The sequence below is a fragment of the Hemiscyllium ocellatum genome, chromosome 20 (genome assembly GCF_020745735.1).
Source record: "Hemiscyllium ocellatum isolate sHemOce1 chromosome 20, sHemOce1.pat.X.cur, whole genome shotgun sequence".
In the NCBI taxonomy this organism is placed as follows: Eukaryota; Metazoa; Chordata; class Chondrichthyes; order Orectolobiformes; family Hemiscylliidae; genus Hemiscyllium; species Hemiscyllium ocellatum.
Window position 1 is genome coordinate 49,645,882 of NC_083420.1, and position 15,117 is coordinate 49,660,998.

Sequence of the window (15,117 nt, forward strand, 5' to 3'; positions counted from 1 at the left end):
AGGGGTGCTGTTGGACCGGGTTGGGGGGGCAGGGCTGGGGGCGGGGAGCGGTGTTGCACGGAGTTGGGAGTTGGGGGTTGGGGGGCGGGGGGCAGTGTTGCACGGGGTTGGGGCGGGGACTAGCGCTGTGTGCTGCTGCAGTCTCTTGAACGAGGAGCAGACTTTAAAAACTCCAAGCCCCAAATGAAAGACATTTAATCAATTTTCTGAATAATCGATTATCCGAACGAAACAGTGCCCGGCCATCTCGTTCAGATAATTGAGTTTCCACTGTATTTCTCTTGCAGGGTATATTTATAATTGCTCAGATATTGATGTAGTCCATCTCCAAATGCAGCAAGATGTCGGCTTGGGCTGATAAATGACAAGTAACATTCACACCACACAAGAACCAGGCAATATCTTCCTTCACCAAGACAGAAACTTATCACTGTTTTTTGAATCTGCCACTAGCGGACCATTAAACACCAATGAACATGGACCATTCCTTCATTGGTGCTGGTTCAACCGCTTGGAAATCCTTATGTTCTCAGAACAGCGAGAGCTCAGCCTTGTACCACACAAGGTGCTATGGTTCAAGAAGATGGTTTCACCATCATCTCCTTTACTTATGTGGACACTTAATTTTAAAATAAGTATCATGAACACATATGGGAAATCCATAATAAAGCTTGAGGGAAGGTGGCAGTGTAGTGGAAATGTCAACAGCACTAAACTAATAATCCTAGGTGAATATTCTGGGGATATGGGTCAAACTACACTGTAGCAGATGGTGAAATTTAAACTTAACAAATGTTTGGCCTAATGATGACTATGTAACCACAGTTGAAAGCACAACAGGCAACATCCAAGGAGCAGGAGGTGAAGGGCTCTTGCCTGAGACATCAATTCTCCAGCTCCTTGGATGCTGACTGACCTGCTGTGCTTTTCCAGCACCACATTCTTGACTCTGATCTCCAGCATCTGCAGTCCATCTTTCTCCTCTATGTAACCACAGTCAATTTTGTGAAAATCTGTCTGGTTCACAACTGTCCTTTAAAGAAGGAAATTGTCTGCCATTCCTTTCTGGATCTGCTGTACATTTGGTCCCAGACTGACAGCAATGCAGCTGCCTTGAAACTGTCCTCTGAAATGGCCTAGTGAGCCAGTCAGTTCAAAGGTAAATCAGGATCGCAACAAATGCTGGCCTTGCTGGTGACACCCACATCCTACAAACATTTTTAAAATAATTTAAATATGTGGAATAAAACATCCCGAAATGCCTCACAGCAGCACTGTCAAACAAAATTTAACACCGAACCATCAAGTTATATTAGAATACATAACCAAGAAATGTTAACTAAAAAAAGGAAGAGAGAGTTTGAAATGTTTTGGGAGAGAATTACAGAGCTTAGGACCAATGGAACTGAAGCACAAATGCTAATGATACAAAAAAGGTCAGAATTAGAGGGGTGCAGAGACCATAGATGATTGTGGTATCACAGAACTGGGAGATGGGTTCCAGGCCATGTAAGAACTTGAAAGCAAGGATGAGCAAATTAAAATCAGGCTATTTTCTGGAATTGATTAATTTGATGTATTTATTGTCATGTATAGTTTGTTACAAAATACGGTGAAAAGTGTTATATAATGTCGCCACTTTCTGTTGTCATCTTAAAACGCAAAAAAAAACACAACATTGAACATAAAGGCAGAAGAATAACGACATTTTTGAAAAGTGTTCAGCTTTACAGTCCTTCTTGTTAAGCTTTCTGCCATGGGCCATGGACCAGGCATGAGTCTCTTTGCCACACTGCCGGAATGAAAGTCTCCACTCTTCTCCACCATCAACGTCCTCACCACAACCAGTCCTCGCTGGAGCTCACCAGTGCAGACACTTAATAATACTGGGTACCGCATCGGCCCAAACTCAACTCTATTACAACTGAGTCCACTTCCGGCTCATGTTGCTGATGCAGCTGCTGCCAATGCTGCAGGCTTTCATACCCTGAGAACGAATGTACTCATAAGCAGATGGCTGGTGCTTGGTGTATGTTAAATTGTGGGGTGGCTTCAAGTTCTCAGTGGATTGATCAGGTCAGCATTGAATTAGTTGAGTTCAAACATAAATGATGTGGTTTCAGTAGCAAATGAACTGAGGCAGTGGAAGGAAAAGATAGCGTTACGGATGTCATTATTCAAAATGACACAACGCTAAGTTATAGTCCAATAGGTTTATTTTCAATCTAGTATTGTGTGATTTTTAACTTTGTCCGCTCCAATCCAACACCGGCACCTTGAGATCATGATGGTAGAGAGGATATCGAATTATATTGCAAAGAATTTTACAGCACAAGGAAATGTTATTTGGTCAAACAGATCTTTGCTGTTATGCTCTTATGCTCCTTAATAAGCTTCTTGCCACCTCACTTCATCTTATCTTATAAGTTTTGTGCTTTATGCCTTTACTGCTAACTGGCCACTGAGATAGCTGTCTGGACTATCTCTGGCTGTAGATGTCCAGTTCCTCATATCTAAATAAGAGTCTTCAATCCTGTAGGACTGTAACAGACCCTTATTTACATTTTGTGACTGTGACATCACACAGTACACAGTTCTCTAAAGTAGTGTCTAAGTTTTCTCTTTTGACACTCTCATTCTATATAGGTATCTCCTCTCTTATTAATGTCAAGGTCATATGATCAGCAACATCTTTGTAATTTACATGAATTTCACCTATCACAATCCTTCTAATCCTCTTTACCTTAAGCACTTATCTGACTTTTCCTAAATCTCTCAGTACAAAGGTTAAATACTGTATAGATGCTGAAAATCTGTAAACAGAAAATAAAGGCCATTTCCCACCCACCCACCCATCATCATTCCCAAACCCAGGAAAGATGGTGAAGTTGTGGTATTGTCACTGCACTAGTAATGCAGAGACCAAAGAAGTGTGTGTTCAAATCCTATCAGGGCAGCTAGTGTAATTATTTTTTTAAATTTTGGAATAACATGGATCATGACAATTTTTATTTTACAAAAAGCCATCTGGTTCACTAATTACCTTTTCTGGGAGGAAATCTGCCATCGTTACCTGGTGTGGCAGTGCCCTCTGAACTTCAGCGATGGGTTGAGTCCAAAGCAGCTTTATTTCCAGGTCATTTGAAGATGAGCCACGAATGCTGCCCTTGCAAGCGTTGTCCACATCTGAGGAATGAAAGAAAAGTCAGATAGTCAGCGAGGACAGAGGGGCAGAGTCATAGAGATGTACAGTATGGAAACAGACTCTTTGGTCCATCTTGTCCATGCCGACCAGATATCATAACCTAATCTAATTCTATTTGCCAGCACTTGGCCCATATCCCTTTAAACCCTTCCTATTCATATACCCATCCAGATGCCTTTGAAATGTTATAATTGTACCAGCCTCCACCACTTCCTCTGGCAGCTCATTCCATACACGCACCACCCTCTGCGTGAAAAGGTTGCTCCTTAGGTCCGAGTTGATGGTGATTGTCGCCATCATCATTTAGTGCTTGTAGCCTGTTATCAATTTTGTGCAATTGTTTTGCTTTTTTTAATAATACATTTTTATTGAAAAATAGATTTTTAAATAATACAAGTACAAAACAATGCAATTCAAAACAGTACAAAAAACCCAAATAATAAAAAAACTCCAACCCACCATCATGTACAAATGTATAAATATATAGAAAAATATAGAATTTTAAAAAGACCCAAACTAGCTATTTAACTAAATAAATAAATAACCAACAACAAACAAATAAATAGTAATAACTCAGCCCAGCCAAACAAGATGGTCATACATTCACAGTTCCTCCTCTCTGGATATCGGACTCATGAAACACAATCGTTACGGCTATTATAAAAGTCCTTTTTAGTGTTGCAGATACATCAAGGTATTCCAAAAAGGGCTGTCAAATCTTGTAAAAATTCTGTTTTGTGGTGTACCATACTTGTGAGAAAATCTGGGGGAATATACTTAATAACAATCTTCCACCAACCCGACAGGCCTGGGGGGGTCTTCGGATATCCAACCTAGCAAGATATACTTTCTTATACAGAACGTGAGAATATTGAAAAGTTTTTTCTTATGTGCATTGCAGGAAATACAGTTGGTATGCCCAAAAGGAGAGCGATCGGGTCCTTCTCCACCCTTACATCCAAAATCCTCTCCATTGCACCTGCCACAGCACTCCAAAATGTTTGAAGCCTATTGCAAGATCAAAGGCAATGTGTAAGAGTGCCTGTGCAGACCTTGCAATTGGGACATGCTGAAGATACCCCTGGTTTAGATTTTGACATACGGTCTGGGGCCAAGTGGACCGTGTGGAGAATCTTCAACTATAAAACATGGGTCCAAAAGCAAATTGATGTTTTCCTTGCATTCGCCCAAATATCCTCCCATACCTCTGAGGAAACTTCAACACCCAGCTCTCCTAATTGTTTTGCTTTTACGTGATTTAAGTTTCCTATATACTGTGATTCCCATTAGTTGAGCTGATGATGTTTATTTTCTCAGTGACGTTCCCTTCATTTATTGTGATGCTCCTGCGTGAGTGACAGACCGGGGCCTAGGACTACAACTCCCACAATTCTCCGCTCGGCTGCGCCTGACGTCAGGCGGTCAGCGTGGTGACGCAGCTCACGTCAGTTCCTGTGTTTGGAGGTTGCAGGCTGAGACGAGTCAGGGCCCTGGGGCTGCGGATCGCTATGGGAGACCAGGCTGTGGGGAGGCGAGTGCCCGGGGACAACAGCCGGTAGACGGATCACCTTACAGCACCGTCTGAGTCTGCGCTGTCCTCCTGCCCGCGGGGAACGACCGAGGGAGCCGCCGCCGGATCTGGCCTCTGCTCAACTGCCTCAGAGTTGGTGAGAGACCCGAGAAACTGAGCCCTGCGCCCTGCCCGGGGACTGTCCGCCTCCCACTGACGGACAGTGACAGCAGCTAAACAACTTCATGGTGAGCCCCAACCACAACCTGCTTCTGCACTCACCCACCCTAACACCCGATCCTCTCTTCCGCCCCACTCCCACTCCCACTCCCACCTCTCCACAGTTCCCCACTGTCCCCCACCCCTCTCCCCACACACATGACCCTCCACCCCCACTGTTCCCCAAACCTCTCCTCATGCACCCACCTCCACTATTCCCCAAGCCTCTCCAGCCCCCACACACCACTGTTCTCCAAACCTCCCCCTGCACACCAACCGCTCTACCCCCAGTGTTTGCCAAATCTCTCCCCACACACCCAATCCTCCACCCCACTGTTCCCTCATCTTCCCCCCCCCTCCCCAATACCTCTGCTGCCCCCCACACCTGTTTCCCCTCCCCCATAACCCTGCGCTCAACCTAGCTGGCCCCCACACCACGTCCCCCCTCTGGCTGTCACCCACACCTCTTCTCCCCCCACCTTTCTGTCCACCTCACACCACTTTCCCCCTGCCCCCACTACCCCCACACCTCTCCCTGTTCCCTGAACCCAAAATTGGCCCCTGGCCCCCAAACCACCCTGTGCCTTCCCAGATCATTCCCTGTCTCCCAAGCCACTCCCCTACCCCATCCTCCAGACTAGTTATCACATCCTTGGGCCCCAGATCTCGCCCTACTGCCCACGTCTTGTCTCCTTTACCCCATCCTCTCCCTGGTCTTGTCATCCCACCATCTTTCCCCTTGGTCTGCACTGTACCCATTGTAATCCAACTCTTCAGCCCTCCCAACCTCGTGCTCTTATCCTGTATACTTTTGCTGAAAATGTGTTGCTGGAAAAGCGCAGCAGGTCAGGAAGGGCTCATGCCCGAAACATCGATTCTCCTGCTCCTTGGATGCTGCCTGACCTGCTGTGCTTTTCCAGCAACACATTTTCAGCTCTGATCTCCAGCATCTGCTGTCCTCACTTTCTGCTGTATACTTTTGTCATGTTTGACATGTTCAGTGCATTGTCAGGATATTGAGCAACACATTTGGAGGAAGAGGGAAAGGTTTCACTTTTGTTTGCTTTCAAAAAAATTTACAGTATTTTGACTGATTTGCGCACCTCTGCTGTGATACGGTCAGTGTTTTAAAACTCTTCTAATGTTGGAAATGGGGGCTGGGGATGTTTTGATATAAATGGCAAATCTGTAGTTTTACTTGTTTAGCTGATGTGGTTATGACAGTGGAGTCAATCTGCTATTGTTTAAGTCTCCTCTTGCCTTCCCCCTACCAAGTTCCTCGCATAGGGGATAACATTTACCAAAAAACATCCAGAGATTTCACATTTAAAAGTAGAGGGCTTTACTTTGAGGGTAGCTAACTCCTTGCTGTAGAGGTACCTGGCCTGCTTTTTCAATGTTGTGCGTATATGTCGAAGGATGAAAACATTCATGTTGGCAACAGCAACATATGTTTTTCATAAAATATATGCAGTTCCCGTGTCCATGTTCTTAATTAACTCACTAGGCATGAAATATTCATGTAATGATCAGATTTAATCCATCACCTTTCAGTCAGTGTATTCTTTCTTTGCGAGAAAACTTTTATTGTAAAGCAAATAACAACGCAGGCTGCTGACTTTGTTCTGAAGATACTTGAAGTGAAAGGTTTTTGGAGCCATGTGCAGTTCGCTTTGCATCAAGCACCTGCTCACCATACTTCACAGGAGTGTCACATTTTCAAACTGAAATGACTCCTCTGTTGAGTCATAATTGACAGCCAGACTGAACCTGTGATGTACCTTGAAAAATAAATGCAAGAATTTTTGATAGTTTGAAAATGCCACAGCCATAACTAGAGCAGATCACACTTTGTTTATTGAATGTAGATGAGCATTTAAGATAGGAGGATCCGAGTGTTATCCTTGATTTGTTCTGAGGCAGCAAAGTAGTTACTGAACAAAAACAGAAATCTGGCACCATCGATGGGGAGAAACCAGAGTTAATGTTTTGAGTCCAGTGACTTTTCATCAGAAGTCATCCTCTCCAAAGACTCGTCAAACTTGAAATGTTAACTGCTTTTTCCCACAGACGCGGCCAGACTTGCTGAGTTTTGCCAATAATTTTCTGTTTTTGTTTCAGATCTTCATCTGCCGTTCTTTGTTTTATTTAAGCTGTTATTTTAGCCTGGGTGGTGGTTGGATTTGGAGGGGGAAATCAGCCCAGATTCCCGTACTTTCGAGATTGGCTGAGCAGATTGGATGTTAAAATGGAGAGAATGGAAAACACTCAGCTATTTAGAAAACTGCAGTGAAGAAATAACGAGTTAAGATTTTGGATTAATATCATGAAGCAAGACTGAGGAGGTTTGTTACCAGTTCAGAATGCTACTCTTGTTTTCAGTTAAATAATTCCTGATGCATGCCATCAAGGCTCAAGTTAAAAATACCCATTCTGATAAGATGCCTTCCATGCCATGAAAGGCTTCCTGCTATTGGAACCTTTATGAGCCTTGTATCCTTTCATACACAACTCTATAGTCTCTGATCAAGGCCATCCCTCCTCCCTGTACCACTGTTCAGGTCAGAGTATTTGCCTATCTACGGTATCCCTTTTACTTCAGATTTAATTCAGATAATTGTGAGGTGCTGCATTTTGAGAAAGCAAATCTTAGCAGGACTTATGCACTTAATGGTAAGGTCCTAGGGAGTGTTGCTGAACAAAGAGACCTTGGAGTGCAGGTTTATAGCTCCTTGAAAGTGGAGTCACAGGTAGATAGGATAGTGAAGAAGGCGTTTGGTCTGCTTTCCTTTATTGGTCAGAGTATTGAGTACAGGAGTTGGGAGGTCATGTTGTGGCTGTACAGGACATCGGTTAGGCCACTGTTGGAATATTGTGTGCAATTCTGGTCTCCTTCCTATCGGAAAGATGTGAAACTTGAAAGGGTTCAGAAAAGATTTACAAGGATGTTGTCAGGGTTGGAGGGTTTGAGCTATGGGGAGAGGCTGAAGAGGCTGGGGCTGTTTTCCCTGGAATGTCGGAGGCTGAGGGATGACCTTACAGAGGTTTACAAAATTGAGGGGCATGGATACGATAAATAGACAAAGTCTTTTCCCTGGGGTCAGGGAATCCAGAACTAGAGGACATAGGTTTAGGGTGAGTGCGGAAAGATATAAAAGAGACCTAGAGGGCAACATTGTCACACAGAGGGTGGTACGTGTATGGAATGAGCTGCCAGAGGAAGTGGTGGGGGCTGGTACAATTACAACATTTAAGAGGCATTTGGATATGAATAGGAAGGATTTGGAGGGATATGGGCCGGGTGCTGGCAGGTGGGACTAGATTGTGTTGGGATATCTGGTCGGCAGGGACGGGTTGGACCGAAGGGTCTGTTTCCATACTGTACATCTCCATGACTCTACTTGAATTTTGTGAAGTTGGAATTATCTGTCATGGCTCAGTGGTCGTCTTCTTCTCTTCAGGTTCAGGGATCAGACCAGGATTTGAATGTATAAATTAAGTTGAAGTTTCAAAGTAGAATTGAGGGAAGTTGCAGTGTAAGAGAAGCCATCTTTTAGATGAGACAGTAAAACCCAAGTCATTAGCCGCCTCAGCTGGGTATGAAAGAACATTTCAGAAAGGAACAGGAAGTTCTCCTGCAGCAAAATACAATGAATTTTGACCATCTGAAATAAAAAACAACATACTAGAAATACTCTGCAGTTCAGAGAGCATCTGAAAAAGGGTCAGAATCTGAAATATAAATTTTGTTTTTCTCTCCCAGGATGATGTGAGACCTGCTGTGTATTTCCAGCATGTTCTGTTTTCATTTAGAAAATCTTTCTGACCTCTTTACTGTAAAATCCAGAAGCAGGTGGTTGGTGAGAAATTAGTTCTCGTTTTGTTAAATTCTGCCAGGTTCTTTCCCAAATTAAGGAGTGGGTGCAATTTGCTGGGCCTCGGGTTGATCCTTGGCTGTGGCTAAGGTGCTGTTAGCTCTGTTGACTTTCACTTTATCTTTTGACATATCCAAGGGAATGATGTGGTTTCTCCACGTGTTGGATTGAGAGGATTCTTATGTTACAATTTCCAGTTTTGTGGCCAACCTTTGTCCTTCACACAACAAACAGATCATCCTGATTCTCTCATTAGCTGTATGCAGGATCTCACTGTGCAAATGACTTCTGTTGCCATCAAAATAACAAGTCCTGCTTTGTTTCTTTAAAAAAAACCCTCCACCAGCACACTCACCTTCAACTGCACCATTGCTGGTTTGCAAAGTTTTTTGATTTTCTGATTTTCTTTCAGATGCATTGAGCTGTAATTTTACATTTGCTGTTGGTAACCTTTTGCTTTTAGGTTAGTGAAAACAAAACAAGGTATCTAAGCATGAACACCAATCCTTCGAAAGGTCCATACATCTTGATTGTACTGGCAGATTTATCACATACAATGCATATTAATCCTGACACAGAACTTAATAACTTTGTAATTAAGCAGCTGTGTCTCAATTATTGTCACTACAGCAAGATCCTTTGCTGTTCTTTTGGCGTTTTATCCCCATTCCATTTGGAGACACTCTCTGAAACTAAATTTCTTTTTTAAAAAAATAAACGTTAGTGTTTTTTATACTGGGTTTAGCAAAATGGAGAAACTGAAGTCCTCCCTCTCTGACCAAGTTGCTGAGAGTGAGATTTGTATTAATGATTGTAGTGAAAGGGAGTTAATGTTAGGAAGTTGCACAACAAATCAAACAGGGCAGTTAGCTGTGCATTGCCTGCTGTACATCAGAACTGCTCAGAAATCAGGGCTTGTCTGTCCTGGCTTGTGATACTGGAATCAGAATGAGTACTGTGTGGGCATTGTTGGAAATTTGAGGAAAAAAGCCTGCATACAAAATTCTCTGGGTTCAAAAGGAAAGGATTGATGTCTAGATTTTGAGCTGTGACTCTTGTCAGATTTTTAAATGGGATCTTGTGTGAAAACTGCAAATTTGTAAAGAATAATGTTTGTTGGTTTATCGATTTCCTGAATTCAGTTCAGTGAAAAACTTGGAAACAATGCAAATCCCCACAGTGAGAATAAAGCAGGGAAAATGAACACAGGCCATTTTTTTAACTGCAAAATTTAACTGCAACTAGATTGGAATGGCAGATGTGGAATTATCTTAGCACTTTCACTTGAACTGTGGCAGAACCACCTTCACTGCTGGCAAGGGGCTGAACTATGTTACGGACCTTTCAGTGATGAGAGTAGAGGTAGAACAATTTAAGGTGACGAATGAGGAATATTGATGCCGTACTAAAGTGCACAGGTTGAAGTTATACAACAGTACAAAATATTAGTACAGTATTTAATTAGTATGTGGACTGCTTTAACTTCAATTCTTTGCCTCCTGATATTGGATTTTTTAATGTATTCAGAGGATATGAGTAACAAGATGAAAAATGTAAAATAAATAAGAATAGACTGTTTAGTCATTCCTGTTCTGCCTTTGGGTGAGTTCTCTGTTAACTGGATCTCTTCCACTCTAGTAAAATTTACAAAGCCCTATACATTTGTTGCAAGACTTCACAATTCTTGTATTCTAGCTCTGAAGTAATAAAGACCAACATGCTATTTTCTTTCCGAAATGTTTGTTTTCTTTCATGTTCAAGAATATTTAGATCTTCCAATTCCAGAATATTATGCTTTTCTATTCTTTCTATCAAACTGAATAATCTCTCATTATCCTGCATTGTATTCCATCTGCATTTTATTGCCCAGTCACTTCATTTGTCTGTGTCCCTTGTGTCCTCCTCACCACTTATTGTCCCACTAGCTTTGTCATCAGCAAACATGGGTTTATTACTTAGATTAGGATCCCTACAGTGTGGAAACAGGCCATTTGGCCCAACAAGTCCATGCCGACCCTCCGAAGAGTAACCCAACCCTCCCTATATTTACTGAGCCACTTTATCCCTTCATTTTAAGTAATTAGTATCGATTGTACATAGTTGAGGTCCAAGCACAGCTGCATGGTGGCTCAGTGGTTAGCACTGCTGCCTCACTGCTCCAGGGACCTGGGTTCAATTCCACCCTCCGGTGACTGTGTGGAGTTTGTACATTCTCCCCGTGTCTGTGTGGGTTTCCTCTGGGTGGTCTGGTTTTCTCTCTCAGTCCAGAGATATGCAGTTTAGGTGAGTTGACCATGCTAAATTGCCCAAAGTGTTCAGGGATGTGTAGGTTACGTTTGTTGTGGGAAATGCAGGATTATAGGGTAAGGGTAGGGGATGGCGATGGGTCTGGTTTGGTTGCTGTTCAGAGGGTCGGTGTGGAATTTTGGGCTGAAGGGCCTGTTTCCACAATGTAGAGTTTCTAAGCTGCTTTAACAGAATTTTGGTTTACAGAGAGTAGCGATAAAGTGAGTAAAGTTGGTAGGCTATAACACTGAAATGTCACAACAATTTGTACGGATTCTATTCATTATGTGGAAACAGGCCCTTTGGGCCCTATTATCCCATATCTACCCATGACTAATTCACCTAACCTACACATCCCTGAACACTATGGGCAATTTAGCTTGGCCATTTCAACCTGCACATCTTTGGATTGTGGGAGGAAACTGGAACACCCAGAGGAAGCCCACAGACGCGGGGAGAATGTGTAAGCTCCACACAGTCACCAGAGGTTGGAATTGAACCCAGGACCCTGGCGCTGTGAGGCAGCAGTGCTAACCATTGTGCCACCCTCAATAATAATCAATTTTGAATTGTTATTAAAGCTACCTGCATGAAGCTCCTGTTGGATATGGCAGGCAATCTGCTATTACCAAGCAGTCTTTTCAGTTCTTTGAAATGGTGAAGACTGTACTTGAGGGAAAGAAGTAATGGAATACTATTTGAATACTGCATGCAATTCGGGTTTCCCTTCTATAGGAAGGATGTTGTGAAACTTGAAAGCGTTCAGAAAAGATTTACAAGAATGTTGCCAGGGTTGGAGGGTTTAAGCTGTAGGGGGAATGTTGAATAGGCTGGCGCTGTTTTCCCTGGAGCATCAGAGGCTGAGGATGACCTCATAGAGGTTTATAAAATCATGATGGGCATGGATCGGGTGAATAGACGAGGTCTTTTCTGTAGGGTGGGGGAGTCCAAATTTAGATGGCATAGGCTTAAGGTGAGGGGGTAAGATTTAAAAGGGATTTAAAAATCTCTGACTTGCATCAAATTTTAGGGTGAGACCTGAACAAAGCACAAGCTTGCATTTCTGTTGTCTTTCACAATATTATGGTGTCCCAAAGTGTTTCATTGCTGATTGGAAACAGTATGGCCACTTTTGTGATATGGAAATATACAGCACCTATTTATTTATTGTAAAATCCTTTTGATAGCAATGACTAAATGATATTTATAAGCTGCTTATTCACCTGGGCAAAAAGAATTGAAATATAGGAGATGAAACAAGCGAGGCTCTAAAGTGGGTTATGAGTGATGAAGATATGTTTTCACTGGATTTTTTATGCCTTACAGGAGTACAAATATTCTAAATTAGTTCTGTATAGTTCTAAATTAGTCTTTGTTACAACATATAAAAATTTTACAAAAGTATTGTAATGACCTCAAAACAACAAACTGAGCATGTTATTTATCCTTTGTAATCATGGGTAAATTTATGTTACCCATGGAGGTCCTTTAAGAAGGCATGGGCGGAAAGCAGGTTGCTCTATTAGTTTTTGTGTATCGTGTAATTGTTTGCATAGTAGGTATTGTGATCTTGGTGTGGTCTTGACTCATGCTTAATCATTTCCCATATATAAGATGGAAATGGGTCCCAGGGCTCACTTCTGACGATAACAGGAGAAACCAATTGGAATTATTTTGACTCTATGTGTTTAATTTTATTTTGAGCATTTTCATCATTTTGCTGTATGATGTGAATCGTCTTGTGGCTACTAGGATCAGAAATTAGTGTGCTGTCCATCTGCATTGCGTGGTTTGCAGAATAGCTAATTACTCTCCTGATAACTAATGTCAAAAAAATTCAGCAAATGGGACTTGTAATAACAGTGTAATACTGCAGAATCTAATTACCACGTCTGGACAGATGTGATTGAAATTGAAATAGAAATAACATACAAATTGTGTTTGAAATTAGCAGTTCCTATAGGCACAATACATTGGAATGAGCGAAGTGCTGTATATGGTGTATAAGAAAATTGTATTGCCTCAGAAAGCAAGAGTTCAGTTTTCTATTTTGAATGAGTTTGCTGCACAGTAAATCACTTGTGCTGACAACTTGCTTGTCTGAACACAGCACTCGTCACATCATCACCAGATAGATTTGGAAGTGCTTCATCTCATCTGATCTTGCCAGTCCAGAATAACAGCTCCAGTACTCCCAATTACAGTTCTTAGCTGCTGAAATAAATCCAGTATCCTTGCCTGAGCCACTGTTTCTGGCAATCTGTTTTAGCTTTTCATTAACTTAATAAAAGCAGTCTTTTTACGCCATCAGTCCTACCCTATCTTGTCTGAACGTGTGGCACCCTTGATCACTTGGCATTGGCAACATTCTGTCGTACACCTTTATAATGTGAAATTGTTTGTGAAACCCCTCAAAAACTAAAGCTTTAAATATTCACAATACTGGGAAGTCCTTTTAAAGAATGTTGACTTGCTGATTTAATGTTTCTGCCTGAAGGCAACAGAGACTGAGATTGCCAACAAATCTGTGATTGAGGCTTAGAATACGGATTGACGGATATGTGTTGTATAGTTCTAAATTAGTCTTTGTTACAACGTATAAAAATTTTACAAAAATATTGTAATGACCTCAAGACAACAAACTGAGCATGTTATCCTTTGTAATCATGGGTAAATTTATGTTAGCCATGGAGGTCCTTTAAGAAGGCATGGGTGGAAAGCAGTTTGCTATTACTTTTGTGTATCGTGTAATTTATGTTTAAGTTTTAAGAGGAATGCTTTTATGGGTGTGGTTAGGAGTGATTGTTCTACCTTTCCAAATAGATTCAAGTATGCCTTACTTTACAGGACACTTTGATTCAGAAACTGATGGGCTCTTGGCAGGATAATTTCGAAATCAGAATTGTGAGGTTACAGAGCTTGAAATTATCAGTAATACACTTGGAAACTCAACTTTGGTTTAACGTCTCTTGCAATTATTCAACTTGGGGAAAGTGAGGACTGCAGATGTTGAGATCAAAGTCGAGAGTGTGGTGCTGGAAAAGCACAGGTCAGGCAGCGTCCGAGGAGCAGGAGAGTCGACGATTCAGGCATAAGCCCTTCATCAGGAATGAAGCTTGTGGGCTGGGGCTGAAAGATAAATGGGAGGGGGGGGTGGGGTTGGGACGAAGGTAGCTGAGAATGCAATAGGTAGATGAAGGTGCCTTGGGGCCCTGCAGCCACACAGCATTGATGTGGATTTCACCAGTTTCCTCATTTCCCCACCCCTGCCTTATCCCAGTTACAGCGCAGCACCGCCCTCTTGACCTGTCCATTGTTTTTCTCATCTATCCATTCCACCCTCCTCTTCAACCTATCACCTTCTCCCCATCTTTTGTATTCACAGCTTACCCCCACCCCCAAACCCCTTCCCATTTATCTCTCAGCCCTCTTGGCGCACAAGCCTCATGCCTGATAAAGGGCTTATGCCTGAAATGTCAATTCTCCTGCTCCTCGGATGCTACCTGACCTGTGCTTTTCCAGCACCACACTCTCCACAGTCATCTAATTTGCCAAAGTATCTGCAGTCTTTTAATGGGCGGGTAGAGTATTTGAGATTTCCATTACCATTTACGTGAAAATACATTTTGGGATCGTAATCCCTAACAGAGTTGTAGAGATTTCAAGCACAGCAAAGCCCTTCAGCCCATTGCTTCTGTGCTGGTCAAAAGCAACCACCTAAGTATTCGAATTCCGTTATCCAGCATTTGGCTCATAGCCTTGTATGCCTTGACATTGACCCCCCCCCCCCCGCCAAACATACATACATACATACACACACACACACACACACACACACACACACACACACACTCTTAAGGCAGTGAGTTCCAGATACTCACCACCCTCTTGTTAAAAACATTGTTCTTCATACCTCTTCTAAAAGTTCTGCCTTTTACCTTAACTCTGTAGCCTCTGGTCATCAATCCCTCCATCAACAGGAAAAGTTTCTTTCTGTCTACCCTACCAATGCCCCTCATAAT

General features: G+C 42.4%; 1 protein-coding gene across 3 annotated transcripts in view; it reads left to right on the forward strand.

Annotated features, from left to right (window-relative positions):
• Positions 1 to 4,664: 4,664 nt before the first annotated feature.
• rnf216 (ring finger protein 216) overlaps positions 4,665 to 15,117 on the forward strand; it is a 220,346-nt gene continuing 209,893 nt past the window's right edge. The window contains exon 1 of one of the 3 annotated variants that reach the window (XM_060840343.1): positions 4,665 to 4,963. The gene's annotated coding sequence lies outside the window, so the exon portion shown is untranslated. Of the gene's footprint in view, positions 4,964 to 7,062; positions 7,280 to 15,117 lie in introns of those variants that run through there. The other 2 variants (XM_060840345.1, XM_060840344.1) reach the window with 2 other exon arrangements.